We start from the raw sequence: 18523 nt of genomic DNA, 5'->3' as shown, positions 1-18523 counted from the left end.
CAATTCTATTCCATTGGTCTATGTGTCTGTTTTTCTGCCAATACCATGCTGTTTTGATTATTGTAGCCCTGTAGCACAAGCTAAAGTCAGGGAGTGTGATACCTCCAGTATTGTTCTTTTTTCTTAAGATTGCTTTGGCTATTCAGGGTCTTTTGTGGTTCCAAACAAATCTGATGATTTTTTGTTCTATTTCTTTAAAAAATGCCATTGGGATTTCGTTGGGGATTGCATTAAATCTGTATATTGCTTTGGGTAATATGGCCATTTTAACTATGTTGATTCTTCCAATCCATGAGCACGGAATGTCTTTCCATTTCTTTGTGTTCTCTTCAATTTCTTTATGTTCTTAATTTTAAAGTCTATTTTGTGAGATATAAATATTGTTACTCCAGTTTTTTTCTCATTTTCATTTGCAAGAAATAACCTTACTCCAACCCTTCACTTTCAGCCTGTGTGTGTCTTTTGATCTGAGGTGAGTCTCTTGTATACATCATGTACAATGGTCTTGCTTTCTTATCCACTCAGCCACCCTATGTCTCTTGACTGGAGCCTTGAATCCATTTACATTTAAAGTGATTATTAACAGGTACATAGTTATTGCCATTTTAAAATTTGTAGTTAGATTGTTTTCATCTTTCTTCTATTTACAGAAGTCCTTTTAGTATTTCTTGCAATGCTGGCTTCGTGGTAATCAATTCCTTTAGCTTATTCGTTTCTGGGAAGCTCTTTTTCTCTCCATCAACCTTAAATGATAGCCTTGCTGGATAAAGCAATCTAGGTTGTAGGCCTTTGTTTCCCATCACATTGAATATCTCCTGCCACTCCCTCCTGGCCTTCAATGTTTCTGTAGAAAAGTCATTTGATAGTCTTATGGGAGTTCTCTTGTATGTAACCCTCTGTCTTTCTCTTGTTGCTTTTAGGATTCTCTCTTTGTCTTTAACTTTTGTCATTTTAACTATATTGTGTATTGGTGTGCACCTGTTTGGGTTTATCCTGGTTGGAACTCTCTGCCTTCCTGGGCTTGTATGTCGGGTTCCTTCACCAGATTAGGGAAGTTTTCAGTCGTTATTACTTCAAATATGTTCTCAATCCCTTGCTTCCTCTCTTCACCTTCTGGTATTACTATGATGCACATGTTGTAGTGCTTGATGTTATCCCAGAGGTCTCCTAAACCATCTTCATTGTTTTTTTATTCTTTTTTCTTTTTGTTGTTCTATTTGGGTGATCTCTGCTAATTTGTCTTCTAAGTTGCTGATTCGATCCTCTGCTTCATCTAACCTGCTGGTAATTCCTTCAAGTGAGTTCTTTATTTCAGTAATTGTATTCTTTAGTTCTAATTTGTTGTTCATTATGATTTCTCTATCCTTCTTTATGTCATCACTAAGCTCCTTAAACATTTTTATCATCAGTATTCTGAACTCTGTCTCTGATAGGTTGGTTACCTCTGTTTCATTTGGTTCCAAATCTGGAGGTTTCTTCTGTTCTTTAATTTGGGACATGTTTCTTTGTTTCCCCATCCTTGCTGACTCTCTGTGTTTGTTTTGATGTATTAGGTAGATCCCCTAGACTTCTTAGTTCTTGCTGGGTTATCTTATGTAGCATGTGTCCTTTATATTTGACTTGTACCACTTCCTTCTTCTCTTCTGCATGTGCTCCTAAGGTGACTTTTGTGTTGTGTATATTTTCCTTTTAAAGTTGATGTTTAATTGTTTTTAGCTTGTGAGTAGGTTGGGTTGACTCCTAGGCTGACTAGTTGTGAGACTTGGCTCTGCCCACAGCAGGATGTTCTGCTGCGTTTGGGTTGACCACTTAAATTAGGCTTGGCCTCTATGGGCTCTTGTGCCTGTAGAGAATTCCCTCTGGGTGTGTCACTTTTAGGTCAAACCCAGTAGTACTCTGATTTGGTCTGGAGATGGCCTCTGTGTGTGTTGAATCTTGTGCCTCTTAAGCTGGGCCCTGGCATAGGGCAATTTCAGAACAAAGCAAATCACCAAAAACAAAAACAACAACAAAGAAAAAAATCAAATACATTCAAATGTAAAAACAGCTGATAACCCACACTCAACACAGGCAAAGATATCAAAGATATAAAAACAAAACCAAAAAAGCAGTGCCAGTCTTGGCTTAAGCCCACCAAGTAATCTCCAGGTTGTCCTCTGCTGTACCAAAGAGTTCTCTGTATTGTGCAGGCAGAGCCGGTCACCTGGTGTCCAGAGTGACCTTTGGACTGCAGATTTAGATGAGTGAGGCTGAGGGGTCTGGATGTTAGTTTCTACAAAGTCAGAGCAGTTTCTACTCTTGCTTGCACATATGCCCACTGAGAAAATCACCACCAGCCCTGTGCCCAGTTCTCCTGACTCTTAGGGCACTTCTTCCGTGTGTGTGTGTGTGTGTGTGTGTGTGTGTGTGTGTGTGTGTGGCGGGCAGGAGATTTTTGAGCTGCTAAAAGCCCAGAGCTGTGTCTGCCTGTTGCTGATCCCTGGGTGTATCTCCGCAGTTGTAATTGCCCTGCCCTAGGCAGGCCAGTAAGGGTGGGGGTTGGGGATGGAGGAATCTTCTCTCTACCAGCCAAGCTGTGTCATATTCCTCCCGCAGGCCAGAAAAGATGCTGGCTGGGGGTGGAGGAGTATCTTCTTTCCCAGCCCAGCAAAAATCACACACTTCTCAGCCTTTTTCCTGGATCAAAACTGCATGCAGGTCTTCCCAGCACCTGAGCACTATGGCTCCTCTATAATCTGACACTACTCCTCAGTTCAGGGGCCAGTTTAAGTCTCTGGAAGGGCAATGGTAGGATTGGGAGAGTGAGGGGAGCAGCCCAGGTATGGAGTTTGTGTCTTTTGTCTGACCTAGGGCACAGCTGGAGGTCTCAGCTGAGGTTACTGCCTCAAATGCTGGATATGCTGCCCCCTCAGCGGGAGAGATCAGCTGTGGGATACAGGGAAAGAGCCCACCTCCTGGCTTTTGTGTTCTCTGTTCTAGGATCCCCTGCATCTCTGCAACTGCAGATGCTGGCTGCACCTCCACAGCCGCAGATGCAGGCCAAGTCTCCACAGCCGCAAATGCAGCTGCGTCTCCACTCCGCTCCCTTCCCTCTTCCCCTGCTCGCCCAATTTGCCCACCTTCAAGTAATCCTTGTATGAGTCTCTTAGTTTATCTACGTAATGAGCAGAGTCCTTTGATGGGTTATAGATGTCCCATTTGTGATAAGATCCAGAGGAGAACTCAAAAAGTCCACCTCGCTGCCACCATTCCTATGACGTCCCTCTTACTGTCACTAATTTAAATGTTAATTCTAATACAATTTTAGTGAAAGATTAAAATTTATTTGACAGATACAGAATTATTGAGAAATTCTATTTTTTCTGAATCCATTCTTCATTACCAAAACTGCAATCTGGAGTGATGTAATCAAAATGGTGGCGTGAGGTGAGCCTTTGTAAAACTCCCCTGGAATTTATAACTAATCGAACAGCAATAACTCCACAAAGGACTCCCTGCACAGCAGACAGGCAGGATGGAGAGGCCTACTACTGAATTCACCTAAAGGTGGGCGAACCACGCAAGCGGGTAGGCAGGAAGGGAGAAGTGTGGAGACGGAGCTGCACGGCCGAGCACAGACGCAGACCTAGCTCAATGCTCCAAGCTCGCTGCATCTTGGAACTGTCGCAAGTGCGGGAGAGGGAAGAACTCGGACTGCTAGGGCTCCGCTTATGGCCGACAGGACTCAGCAGACAGCATATAACACGGCTGAACCCAACGCTCACGGCAGAGACCTCGGAGAAAGGACTGAGGGAAGAAGGATGAAAAGGGTGGTTTGAGCCCTCACTGCCCAGCAGAGAATGGAAGCCTTAGGCTCTGAGACTAGCCGCCCCCTACTTACCCTCCCAGAGCTCGCCTCGCCCCCACCTGCCCGGTGCTAGAAGATGAACAGTAGCAGTGTCAGATCAAAAGAACATAATATTTGCGTTCTGAGAACTGTGGTCCCCAGACACAGATTCGCAACCCAACTGGTTCTGGCCAAGGGGAGGGAGCTGTGGAAGCAGGACCGGCTGTGGTGGTGGTCACCCCCATTGCTCTGGGCCACCTCTCACAACTCACCCCGCCCCTGGCCCCACCTATCTGGGCGGATCCCTGCAGGAGTAAACAGAACTGCTGAAACATACGGGCTCTGAATCTGGGGCAGGAAGAGCTTTGAGAGCTTTCAAAAGCTCTCCCCATACCCACACGGACACTGCGCCCTGTGACCCAGGCTAACTATAAACAGAGGAGAAGCCCGTCTCCCAGGGAATCCCCCCACTGTGTGAGAAGCTGGAATAGTGCAGAGAAAACATTGCACTACCGTGTGAGGGAGAAAAAGGCTGCAGTCGGAGAGAAAATAAAACATTCTACCAACAAGTACTGGAAAACAAAAGAAAGACCTCTTCGTATCAACCTGTTGCAGAAGCCACTCCTGTAGATGTCAAGGAAGAGAAATAATAAATCAGTAATTGCCATGGACAACCAAGGCAACAAGACAGTTCAGAAAGAAAGTGAAAAGTCTCCAGAAAAGGAACTTAAAGATATGGAAAAATGTGACTTAAATGACAGAGAATTCAAGATTGCAGTTCTGAAAAAACTCAACGAGATGCAAGAAAACACAGAAAGGCAGTTTAATGAACTCAGAAACATAATCAAAGAACAACACGAGCATTTTTCAAAAGAGATTGAAATTTTAAAATAGAACCAAATAGAATTTCGGGAGATTAAGAACTCAATAGAGAAAATTAAGAATGAAATAACCAGATTAGGTAGTAGAGTTGACCAGATGGAGGAAAGAATCAGTGACATCAAAGATACAAACCTGGAAATTATACAGATAGAAGAAAAAGACTTGAGACTTAAAAGAAATGAAAGAACTCTACAAGAGCTTTCTGACTCCATCATAAAGAGCAATACAAGTATAATGGGCATACCAGAAGGAGAAGAAAGAGAGAAGGGAACAGAGAATATATCCAAACAAATTGTTGATGAGAACTTCCCAAACTTGTGGACAAAACTGGATCCTCGAATCCAAGAAGCAAATACAACACCTAATTACCTCAATCCCAACAGGCCTCCTCCAAGGCACATTGTACTGAAGCTGTCTAAAATCAACAACAAAGGAAGAATCCTCAAGGCAGCCAGGGAAAAGAAGAAGACGGTAACCTACAAATGAAAGCCCATTAGATTATCATCAGATATCTCACCAGAAACTCTACAAGCCAGAAGGTAGTGGAACCAAATATTCAAACTATTGAAAGAGAGCAGGTATGAGCCAAGAATAATATATCCAGCAAAGATATCCTTTATATATGAAGGAGGAATAAAGACCTGTCCAGACATACAGAAGCTGAGGGCATTTTCTAATACACGACCTGCACTACAAGAAATAATAAAGGAGGCTATTCGACTACCATCAATAGGGACAATTTGTGGCAACCAAAATATAAAATGGGGGAGAGTAAAGGCCTGAACCGGAATATGGGAATGGAGAAAGTAAGCGCGCTGAAGAAAATGGAATAACCTAAATATGAAACTTTCTTTTACATAAACTTAAGGGTAAACACTCAAAAAAAATCCAGAACTGAAATATATACTGTAATAAAAGATGAAACAGAATGAAACATCATAGAATACCACCACACAAAAATAATAGACAACAACAAAAAGGCAAAGAAACAATGGAGACACAGCCTTACCAAAAACTAAAGATAGAATGACAGGAAATCCTCAAATATCAATCATCACCCTAAATGTAAATGGACTGAACTCACCAATAAAAAGGCACAGAGTAGCAGACTGGATCAAAAAATGAAATCAAACCATATGCTGTCTCCAAGAGACACATCTCAGTACAAGGACAAGCATAGACTCAAAGTGAAAGGGTGGAAATTGACACTCCAAGCAAATGGTATCCAGAGAAAATCAGGTGTGGCCATAATGATATCAGATGAAACAGACTCCAGGGTGAAAAAGGTAACAAGACACAAAGATGGACATTTCATAACGGTAAGGGGAATATACAATAAGAAGACATAACAGTCATCAATATTTATACCCCGAATCAGGGAGCACCAAAATATACCAAGCAACTACTAACAGAACTAAAGGGAGAAATTGACCAAACACAATTATACTACGGGACTTAAATACATCATTGACAGCTATGGATAGATCATCCAAACAGAAAATAAATAACGAAATAGCAGCCTTAAATGACACATTAGATGAAATGGACATAAGTGACATATATAGAGCACTTTATCCTAAAACGTCAGACTATACATTATTTTCCAGTGTACCTGGAACATTCTCAAGGACAGACCATATATTGGGACATAAAATCAGCCTCAGCAAATTTAAGAAGATTGAAATCATACCAAGCATATTCTCTGATCACAAGGCTTTGAAATTGGATATCAACTGCAAAAAGAAAGCAGAAAAAAACACAAATACATGGAGATTAAACAAAATACTTGTAAAGAACGACTGGGTCAAAGAAGAAGTTACAGGAGAGATCAAAAGATACATAAAAACAAATGACAATGAAAATACATCCTACCAAAGTTTTTGGGATGCAGCGAAAGCAATTTTAAGAGGGAAATTTATATCATTACAGGCCTATCTCAAAAAACAAGAAAAATCCCAAATAAATAAACTCATGTTACACCTTAAAGAACTAGAAAAAGAACAAATAAAACCCAAGGTCAGCAGAAGAAAGGAAATAACAAAAATCAGAGCAGAACTAAATGAAATAGAGAACAAAAAGACAATAGAAAAAATTAATGTGATAAAGAGCTCGTTCTTTGAAAAGATTAACAAAATTGACAAACCCTTCGCTAGACTCACTAAGATAAAAAGAGAGAAGACACTAATTAACAAAATCAGAAATGAAAAAGGGGAAGTTATCACGGATGCCACAGAAATACAAAGGATCATCCAAGAATAGTATGAAGGACTATATGCCACCAAATTCAATAACCTACAAGAAATGGCCAAGTTCTTAGAAACATATAGCCTTCCAAGGCTGAACCATGAGGAACTGGAAAATCTAAACAGACCAGTCACCAGTAACAAAATTGAATCAGTCATCCAAAACCTTCAAAAGCAGAAGTCCAGGACCACATGGCTTCACTAGTGAATACTACCAAACCTTCAAAGAGGATCTAATACCAATCCTGCTCAAAATATTCCAAAAAATTGAAGAAGAGACAGTACTCCCTAACTCATTTTATGAGGCCAACATTACCTTGATACAAAACCTGGAAAGGACAACACGAAAAAAGAAAAATACAGACCAATATCTCTGATGAATACAGATGCAAAAATCCTAAACAAAATTCTAGTAAATCGAATACAACAATGCATTAAAAAGATTATTCATCACGACCAAGTGGGGTTCATCCCCAGGGCACAAGAATGGTTCAACATCCACAAATCCATCAATGTGATACATCACATAAACAAAATAAAAGACAAAAATCATATGATTATATCAATTGATGCAGAAAAAGCATTTGACAAGATACAACATCCATTTATGATTAAAACACTTAATAAAATAGGTATAGAAGGAAAATACCTTAACATAATACAGGCCATATATCATAAGCCCTCAGCTAATCTCATAATTAACGGTGAAAAACTGAAGCCCTTTGCTCTACATTCAGGAACACAACAGGGCTGTCCCCTATCACCTCTGCTTTTCAACATAGTGTTGGAAGTCCTTGCCAGAGCACTCAGGCAAGAGAAATAAATAAAAGGCATCCACAATGGGAATGACGAAGTTAAATTATCACTCTTTGCAGATGACATGATGCTATATATAGAAAACCCTAAAGACTCCACCAAAAAGCTATTAGAAACAAGCAACGAATACAGTAAAGTTGCTGGCTACAAAATCAACCTACAAAAGTCCATTGCATTCCTATATACTAACAATGAAATCTCAGAAAAAGAAATACAAAAATCAATTCCTTTTGCAATTGCAGCAAAAAGAATAAAATACCTAGGAATAAACTTAACCAAGGATGTGAAGGACATATATGTTGAAACCTATAAGGCATTTTTGAAAGAAATTGAAGAAGACACAAAGAGATGGAAAGACATTCCATGCTCATGGATTGGAAGAATCAACATAGTTAAAATGGCCATATTACCCAAAGCAATATACAGATTTAATGCAATCCCCATCGAAATCCCAATGGCATTTTTTAAATAAATAGAACAAAAAACCATCATATTTGTTTGGAACCACAAAAAACCCTGAATAGCCAAAGCAATCTTAAGAAAAAAGAACAATACGGGAAGTATCATATTCCCTGACTTTAGCTTGTGCTACAGGGCTACAATAATCAAAACAGCATGGTATTGGCAGAAAAACAGACACATATACCAATGGAATAGAATTGAGAACCCAGAAATAAAACCACATAAATACAGACAGATAATTTTTGACAAAAAAGCTAAAAACATACAGTGGAGGAAGGATAGCCTCTTCAATAAATGGTGCTGGGAGAATTGGATAGTCAAGTGCAAAAGAATGAAATTGGACTGCTATCTGTCACCATGTACCAAAATTAATTCAAAATGGATCACAGACTTAAGCATAAGACCTGACACACTAAACTGCATAGAAGAAAACATAGGTACTAAACTTATGGACCTTGGGTTCAAAGAGCATTTTATGAATTTGACTCCAAAGGCAATGGAAGTAAAAGCTAAAATAAACGAATGGTACTATATCAAACTTAAAAGCTTCTGCACAGCAAAAGAAACCATCGACAAGATAAACAGGCAACCAACTGAATGGGCGAAGATTTTTGCAAACAGTGCTCAGGTAAGGGGCTAATATGCAAAATATACAAGGAACTCATGGAACTCAACAGCAAAAAAACAAACAACCCAATTGAAAAATAGGCAGAGGACATGAAGAGACCTTTCTCCAAAGAGGACATACAAATGGCCAACAGACGTATGAAAAAATGTTCTCAACATCACTAATCATCAGAGAAATGCAACGAAAAACCACAATGAGATATCACCTCACCCCAGTCAGAATGGCTATCATCAACAAGACAAATAGTAACAAGTGTTGGAGAGGCTGTGGAAAAAAAGGAACCCTCATACTCTGTTGGTGGGAATGCAGACTGGTGCAGCTGCTTTGGAAGGCAGTGTGGAGATTCCTCAAAAAATTATGAATAGACTTATCGTAAGACCCAGTAATCCCTCTCCTGGGTATCTACCCAAAAATATCTGAAAACATTATCCATAAAGACACGTGTGCTCCAATGTTCATTGCAGCTTTATTTACGGTAGCCAAGGCATAGAAACAACCAAAATGTCCCTCGATAGATGAATGGATAAAGAAGTTGTGGTATATATACACAATGGAATACTATTCAGCGGTAAGAAAAGATGATATAGGAACATTTGTAACAACATGGATGGATCTTGAGAGTATAATGCTAAGCAAAACAAGTCAGACAGAAAAAGCGGAGAACCATATGATTTCACTGATAGATATGTGGTATATAAACCAAAAACAACAAGAGAACAAGACAAACAAATGAGAAACAAAAACCCATAGACACAGACAATAGTTTAGTGGTTACCAGAGGGTAAGGGGGAAGGAGGGTGGGATATGAGGGTAAGGGGGAACAAATATATGGTGATGGAAGGAGAACTGACTCTGGGTAGTGAACACACAATGGGATTTATAGATGATGTAATACAGAATAGTACACCTGAAATCTATGTAATTTTACTAACAAGTGTCACCCCAATCAATTAAAAAAAATTAAAAAAATAAATAAATGAAATGAAGAACGTATTAAAAGACAATGATGGGCACTCAATAATAATAAAGGGATCGGTCAGACAGAGGACATAACCCTAGTAAACATCTATGCACCCAACATAGGAGCACCTAAATATATAAAACAGGTATTGACTGACATAAAGACAGAAATCAACAGTAACACTATCATACTAGGGGACTTCAACACACCTCTGACAACAACGGACAGGTCTTCCAGAAAGTAAATCAATATGGAAACAACAGCCTTAAATGACACATTGGACCACTTGGATTTAATCGATATTTTCAGAGCATTTCATCCCAAAGCTGCAGAATACACGTTCTTCTCAAGCGCACATGGAACATTTGCCAAGATAGACCATATGTTAGGCCACAAAATAGGTCTTGATAAATTTAAGAAAATTGAAATCATACCAATTGTCTTCTCTGACCACAGAGCTATGAAATTAGATATGAACTACAGGGAAAAAAACTGGAAGACACACCAATTCATGGAGGCTGAATAACATGTTACTAAATAATGAATGGGTCAATCAGGAGATCAAGGAAGAAATCAAAAGATATCTTGAGACAAATGAAAATGAAAACATGACGACCCAAAATCTATGGGATGCAGTGAAAGCAGTCCTAAGAGAGAAATTCATACCTTTGCAGGCCTACCTAAAGAAACAAGAAAAATTACTAATCAACGGTTATCTTCACACTTAAGGGATCTGGAAAAAGAACAGCAAAATAAGCCCAAAGGGAGTACAAGGGAGGAGATAATAAAGGTCAGAGCTGAAAGAAATGAAATAGAAACCAGAAAAACAACACAAAAGTTCAATAAATCCAAAAGTTGGTTTTTAGAAAAGATAAACAAAATCAACAAACCTTTAGCCAGACTCATTGAAAAAGAGAGAGAGAGTACCCAAATTAATGAAAAAAAAAAAAAAAAAACGAAACTACAGGCCGATATCTCTAATGAACATAGATGCAAAAATCCTGAACAAAATATTGGCGAACAGATTTCAACAATACATTAAAAAGATCATACACCATGATCAAGTGGGATTCATCCCTGGTATGCAAGGGTGGTTCAACATCCGCACATCAATTCATGTGACACACCATATTAATAAAATGAAAATCACATGATCATATCAATAGATGCAGAAAAAGCATTTGACAAAATCCATCATCCATTTATGATAAAAACCCTTAAGAAAATGGGAATAGAGGGATCATATCACAACATAATAAAGGCCATATGTGATAAACCCACAGCTAACATCATACTCAATGGGGAAAAGCTAAAACCATTCCCTTTAAGATCAGGAACAAGGCAAGGCTGCACACTTTCTCCACTTCTATTCAAAATAGTGCTGGAAGTTCTAGTCACAGCAATCAGACAAGAAAAAGAAATAAAAAGCATCCAAATCGGTAAGGAGGAAGTAAAATTGTCATTATATGCAGATGACATGATACTATATATAGAGAACCATAAAGTCTGCACCAAGAAAGTATTAGAGCTGATAGATAAATTCAGTAAAGTAGCAGGATACAAAATTAATATTCAGAAATCAGTTGCATTTGTATGAAACAATAATAAAACATGAGAAGTAGACATTAAAAAAAAAAATCAATCCGGTTTACATTGCTTCAAAGACTACCTGGGAATAAATTTAACCAAAAAAGTAAAAGATCTGTACTCAGAAAAGACACTGTATAAGACACTGAAGAAAGAAATGAAAGCAAATACAAATAGATGGAAACACATACCATATTCATGGATAGGAAGAATTAATATAGTTAAAATGTCCATACCGCCTAAGGCAATATACATATTCAACGCAATTCCTATCAAAAAACCAATGACGTTTTTCACAGAAATAAAACATATAATCCTAAAATTTATATTGAACCATAAAAGATCCCGGATAGCCTCAGCAATCTTGAGAAATAAGAACAAAGTGGGAGGTATAACGATACCTGACATCAAGTTATACTACAAGGCTACAGTAATCAATCAAAACAGCATGGTACTGGCCTAAAAACAGACACTTCGATCAATGGAACAGAATAGAGAGCCCAGAACTAAATCCATGCCTATATGGACATTTAATCTACGACAATGGAAGCAAGAATTTAGGGTGGGGTAAAGACAGTCTATTCAATAAACAGTGCTAGGAAACCTGGACAGACACATGAAAAAAATGAAGTTGGTCCACCTCCTTACACCACATACAAAATAAATTCAAAACGGCTTAAAGACTTAAATGTAAGATCTGAAACCATAAAATTCCTAGAGAAAAATATAGGAAGAAACTTCTCAGACATTATCCAGAGTAAGATTTTTACTGATATATCCTCTTGCTCAAGGGAAGTAAGAGAAAAAATAAACATGTGGGATTATATCAAACTAAAAAGTTTTTTTTTACAGCAAAAGAAACCATCAGTAAATCAAAAAGGGATCCTACTGAATGGGAAAAGATATTTGTCAATGATATGGCTGATAAAGGGTTAATATCACAAATTTATGAAAAACTCAACTCAACTCCAAAACAACAAACAACCCAATTAAAAAATGGGCAGAGGACATGAAGAGACATTTTTCTAAAAAGGACATACAGATGGCAAACAGACATATGAAAAAATGTTCAACCTCACTAACCATCAGAGAAATGCAAATCAAAACCACAATGAAATACCACCTCACCCCAGTCAAAATGGCTGTCATCAATAAATCAACAAACAACAAGTGCTGATGAGGATGTGGAGAAAAGGGAACCCTTGTGCACTGTTGGTGGGATTGCAGATTGGTGCAGCCGCTATGGAAAACAGTATGGCGTTATCTCAAAAATCTGAAAATGGAACTACCTTATGATCCAGCAATTCCACTCCTAGGTATCTATCTGAGAAATCCAAAACTCTAATTCAAAAAAATTTATGCACTCCTGTGTTTATTACAGCACTATACACAATAGCCAAGACATGGAAACAACCGAAATGCCCAACGGTAGACGACTGGTTTAAGAAACTGTGGCACATTTATACAATGGAGTACTACGCAGCCATAAAGAAGAAAGAAATCTTACCATTTGCAACAACATGGATGGACCTAGAGAACATTATGTTAAGTGAAATAAGTCAGACAGAGAAAGACAAATACCATATGATCTCACTTATATGTGGAATCCAAACAAAAGAATAAGTGAATGAACTAATCAGAAAAAGTTTTGGAGACATAGAGGAAAAACTAAGGGTTGCTAGATGGGAGTGGGGGTGCAGGGATAAGGGGGAAGGTGAGGGGATTAGAAAGCACAGTCGGTAACCACAAGACTGCCATGGGGTTATGAAAGTTAATTTGGGGAATGTAATCAATAACGTTGTAAAGATTTTGTTGGATATCCGATGGACACTTGTCTCATTAGGGAGACCACCTCAGGGAAGATGCACTGTATACCTGAAGCTGAAGCTGAACAATAATGAATGTCAAGTACAAGTTTATATATATATATATATATATTTCCACTGTCTCTATTCCTAATGCTGTACTCCACTTCTTGTAACTATCTATCTATATAATATATATATGTAAACTAAATCTATCTATCTATATAATATATATATATATAAACTATATCTATCTATCTATCTATATATAAACTATAGATAGATAGATAGATAGATAGATAGATAGATAGATAGATATACATAGATAGATACATAGATAGTTACAAGAAGTGGAGTACAGCATTAGGAATAGAGACAGTGGAAATGTAATGACTGTGTGCGCTGTCGGAGGGATAGTGAATGGGGGTGGGGGGTTGACACAGTGTGAGGGATATAAATGATAAACGTCTAACTATTACTTTGTTTTGTGCACCTGAAACTAAAAAAAAAAAAGTAAAAGGCAAATTGGTAGTTACAAAATAGTCACAGGGATGTACAGCCTTTACAATAGGGAATATAGTCAATATTGTAATAATCATGTATGGTGTCAAGGGCTACTAGACTTATCAGGATGATCACTTTGTAAGTTATATAAATGTCTAACCACTATGTTATACACCTGAAGCTAATATAATATTTTATGTGAACTGTAATTGAAAAAAAAATTTAAATGATTAAAAAATAATAATTAAATTAGTATAGCAGAAACTCAAATTCCTAGGAATAAATTTAATAAATTTATTTTATGAAGTTTAATTTAATAAATGGAGTGCTAATGCCATGTTCGTGGATTAAAATTTATAATATTGTGAAGATGTCAGTTATCCCTAAAATTTATCTGTAGATTCAATAGAATATCAATCTAAGTCCCAGCAGAGTTTTGTTTATTTCATTTGTGGAAAATAATAAGAAGTTTTAAAAGCTTATGGAATACTGCAGAAGGGTTCCAAATGGCCAAGACAAATTAAAAGGAAATACAAAATTGGAAGACATTCTACTACCAAATACAAAGACTTAATATGAACCACTTGTGGTATTGATGTGGTATTGACACTGTGGTATTGATGCAAGAACAGATAATAGTCTATCAGGATTATACAGAGTTCAGAAACAGACCCATATATACAAGGTCCATGATATGTTATGCAACAGGGAAAGAATAGTAGTTTCAATAAATGTAATTAGATAGACTGAATATACCTAGAGAAAAAAAATATACTTGACCCCTACCATAGTATATGTAAAATCAGTACACACCATATAGAAAACTCAATTCCAGGTAGATTATAAACCTACATTCGGAAAGTAAAATGATAAAATATTGAGACAATAGCATAGGAAAATATTTTTGTAACCACTGAGCAGAAAATTCTTAAACCAGAAAATAGAAGTACCAATGGTCTGGTGATTGGACTTCTCTCCATGTTTGCATGACTCCCAGTACAAGGGAAAGGGCAGTTTGATGAAAACAGAAATGTGGCAAAAGATGGAAAGAGTGTCTTGGCAACATGCAAGTCCCTGGTCCAACGGCTCCTGCAGCCCAGATGCCCCCTTATCTTTCTTGAGACATAGGTATTCAATATTTCCTCAGATCTGCCAGCCAATCAGTTCTCTGATTTGCTTAAATTGCTTTAAGATAATTTGTCGTCACTTGTAAGTAAGTGAATCTTAGGTAGTACAACACTTGATGGGAACAACAAGTGGAGACTTTTTTCTGCTCATCCTAGAGCAGTCTTGCTCATTCTAGGGATTGGTGTCTTACACGTGCCCAGACCATCAGAACCCTCACTGGAAATTTTGTTCAAGCCATTGGGATAGGTGCTGTGCTTTCTAGTACTCTGAGATAAAAGGAGCACATAAAGCGACTGAAGAACAGCCAGAGAATAAAAGCTGAACCAGTAGAGAAGACAGATGGACATAGCTCTGGAGCCATCATTTGGGCACCTGGACTCAACCAAGTCAACCCCAGAATATAAATAGCCAACTTGTGTGGTTCTACCAAGAGCAGTTTCTCCACAGCTGCCTTAATTTAACCTTAAAATTGTTAAGCTTCCTAGAGATGTTAAGAAGCATTTTTAAAGATCATTTGTGTGTTTCCTTAAATAGACATGAGTGCTTACTATGTGATAGGCTATTTGCCCAGTGGAGATAGGCAACGTTACCTTGAGGAAACTGTGTGTAACTAAAAGGGAGGAGACTGGGAGAAGATCAGTTAGTAAGTGCTCTTTTGATTCTGTGGCCTCACTTGTGCACTGACCATGATGCAGCTCGTGCTTTTCTATTACTACATGTAGTGAAAGGTTTCTTGCTCCAGTATCAAATGAAAAGCTAAGGTTACAACTGCAGTCCAGTTGTTACTTTACTAAATGCAGCTGTTTTCTGTTATTTGATAGCAATGGCCAATCATTGAAGCATTTTCAAATATGGGGTGTGTGTGTGTGTGTGTGTGTGAAATACCCCTATCCCGGTGTAAGAATTTGGGCTTTTAACACTAGTAATTATTTATCTGTTGAATATTTTTCTTGATTTTACCTAATGATCTCTGAAGTTATTTTTGTCAACAATTTAAGAAAACAAAATAAAGAATTTCAATGAATCCCAAATTATGGTACAAGATAATGTGCCAAGCTTTCTCAGCTCAGTTTCACTCAAGGCAAAACAATTTTAGCTAAAATAAGAATGGCACATTCAGAAGGAATCAAGACAAAATTAAATCCTTCAGTGTCATGGAAAGATTTGACTCAGTAATTTCCCTATTATCCATTGAGAACTTCTAGTTCATACATTAGAACTGACATTCACAGTGAAGATCAATATGTACAACAAAAATTATTTCCCGAATTCATGGACTAATGAGGCTACACATTATTCATCATGGATGTCTCTCTCTCTCTCTCTCTCTCATCTTTATTTCTATCTCTATCTCTACCTCTACCACCTCTCTCTCTAACTCTATTTCTATCTCTATCATCTCTCTCTCTCTTTGTCTAGCTCCATCTCTACATCTCTATCTCTGTCTTTTTGAGATAAAGATATCTATTTTGAGATAAAGATAGAGATGGAGCTATAGAGATAACTAACACTCAGTTGTCTGAGTAACTGTTTAGTTATCCAAATGCAACAGGTTTATCTTGCAACAACTTAAAATACTTATGTATTAAATAGGGAAAGAGTCACAGGTACATAGAGTGCAACAACCAGTTGATATTGGAATATTGGAGAAATGCTTAAATAAATAAGTTAGGATTGGGAGTTCTTGGAATCAAAACCCCATGCCGTAGGAAAATGAGACATAAATGTTCCTTTATGTTGGCTTTAGCTCCCTCAGTGAGTCATCTAATACCCTTTCTCCAAGCCCAACAGTAACTATATGTTTATTTAAGCTCTTACCAATGTACATGGGTTAGTGATGCTGATCTCTTGAGTTGGCAACAAGATGTTTAATAAAATTATGTGATTAGAGGGAATTCTAAGAGGAGATCCATCTCCCAGTCTTGAAATAATACTAATAATTAAAAAAAAAAAACACAAACAAACAAACAAAAAACACAAGAAAAAAATCCAGAAAAAAGGAAAATAATGACTTGTTTGACAGGAGGAATTTTGTTTGTTCATCTGTGAAAACTAAGTGCCCAGAACAATATCAGTCCTCACCAAATGTTTGTAAAATGAGTGATAAAAAAAAAAAAAGTATATGCTGGAAGAAAGATTTAATTAAAGTTGGTGTAATCAACATCCATATTCTCTTTGTTTTTCACTGGAATATGTGATTGTCTGCATTTATATCTTAATCGTTTCCATTTAATTTGAACTTCATAGGTTGTTTTTTGCTTTAATAATGAAATACTTAAGCCCACCAATTTTTTTTTTTTAATTCGATGTAGGTTTTACAATATCTGAGCCTCAAACTCCCAGTTCTGAGCTATTTTTTTATAGTTCTAGATTATAATGAAGATCCTGAAAAAACATTTGTATAAGATTCTTGATTCTTTCTCCACCCAAGGACAAATATACAAAATGAAGTTTCTATGTCTTTTTCTTTTTTCCTTTATGCTCAGTGCTTTTTGTGTCTTTTCTAGGGTATAGTTTCTACCCAGAGTCCAATAGAGGCTAAATAGTTTTTCTGAGAATTCTGATTTCCTATGCAGATAGGTTTTTTGTTTGTTTGTTTGTTTGTTTGTTTGTTTTACACTGCAACAGAAGGTAGCTTTTTTTGATTTTTCTCTCTTCAGCATGATGGAGCACTTTTCCTAATTTATCCTCAGAGAGGTTTTTTTTCCCCTATTTTTAAAATGATCTTCTCTGTTCTCTTATTAATTGTCTAGAGATTTTCTCAAATTACACAAGACAAAATGAAATGCAGCCACCAACTCGCTAGACAGTCATGTGAGAATTGTGCTCATTCTTATGTTATACAATATAATATTTTATATGTCCTGTTACACATGCTTTTAAAATTATAGTTTCATAATACCTGTGTGTGTCCTTGAAAAGTCATAAAATTTAAGGGATTATTTCTTACCAGACTGTTTCAAGAGCTTGGCGAACCTCCAGAGGTCACTATACAAAGATGTAAGGGTACACTAAAATTGCTAGACTGGGGTGGAGAGGTCAGCCTGTTGTAGGCACATGAGTCATCCCCTTGAGTTTTCCCCCAGCTGTGAAGTTGGATGTTCTCATAAACTCTACTTTCAGTTCCTTCTTCAGCTCTGCAGTCTTACTGTATGTTCACACAGTTTGATTTTTGTTGTTTGTTGATCCTTAGTCCTCTGTCTTCCATTTTTCAAGTTTAATTAGTGACCTTTAATAAGTATGCACTTTTTCTCACTCCATTATTTTAGAGAAATTTAAGATCCATCAACAATTGTACTAAATCTGTTTTCACCAGGATCATTAATGACTTCTTTGGAAAGAAATGCAAGTCTCTTTTTAAATGTAATGTTTTAATTAAGATACGATTTACATAAGTGAAATCAACACCTTAAGTTTACAGATGAACGGATTTTTACTAATGAATACCTCCTAATCAAGACAGAGAGCATTTCAACACCTCAGAAAATTGCCTGGTGCCTCTTTTTGGTCAATCACCCTCCTGGGAGGCAATCACTAATTTTATTTCAATAGCCATAGATTAGTTTTGTTTATTCTTGAATTCCACATAAATAAATCCTACAGTATGTACACTTTTGTACTGTTTCATGTATCATAATATTTTTGAAATTCAATCATACTGTTTTTTAATCAGTAGTGTTT

This window comes from Rhinolophus ferrumequinum, chromosome 4 (assembly GCF_004115265.2).
Source record: "Rhinolophus ferrumequinum isolate MPI-CBG mRhiFer1 chromosome 4, mRhiFer1_v1.p, whole genome shotgun sequence".
Lineage (NCBI taxonomy): Eukaryota > Metazoa > Chordata > Mammalia > Chiroptera > Rhinolophidae > Rhinolophus > Rhinolophus ferrumequinum.
Note: the sequence above shows the minus strand (reverse complement) of the source record.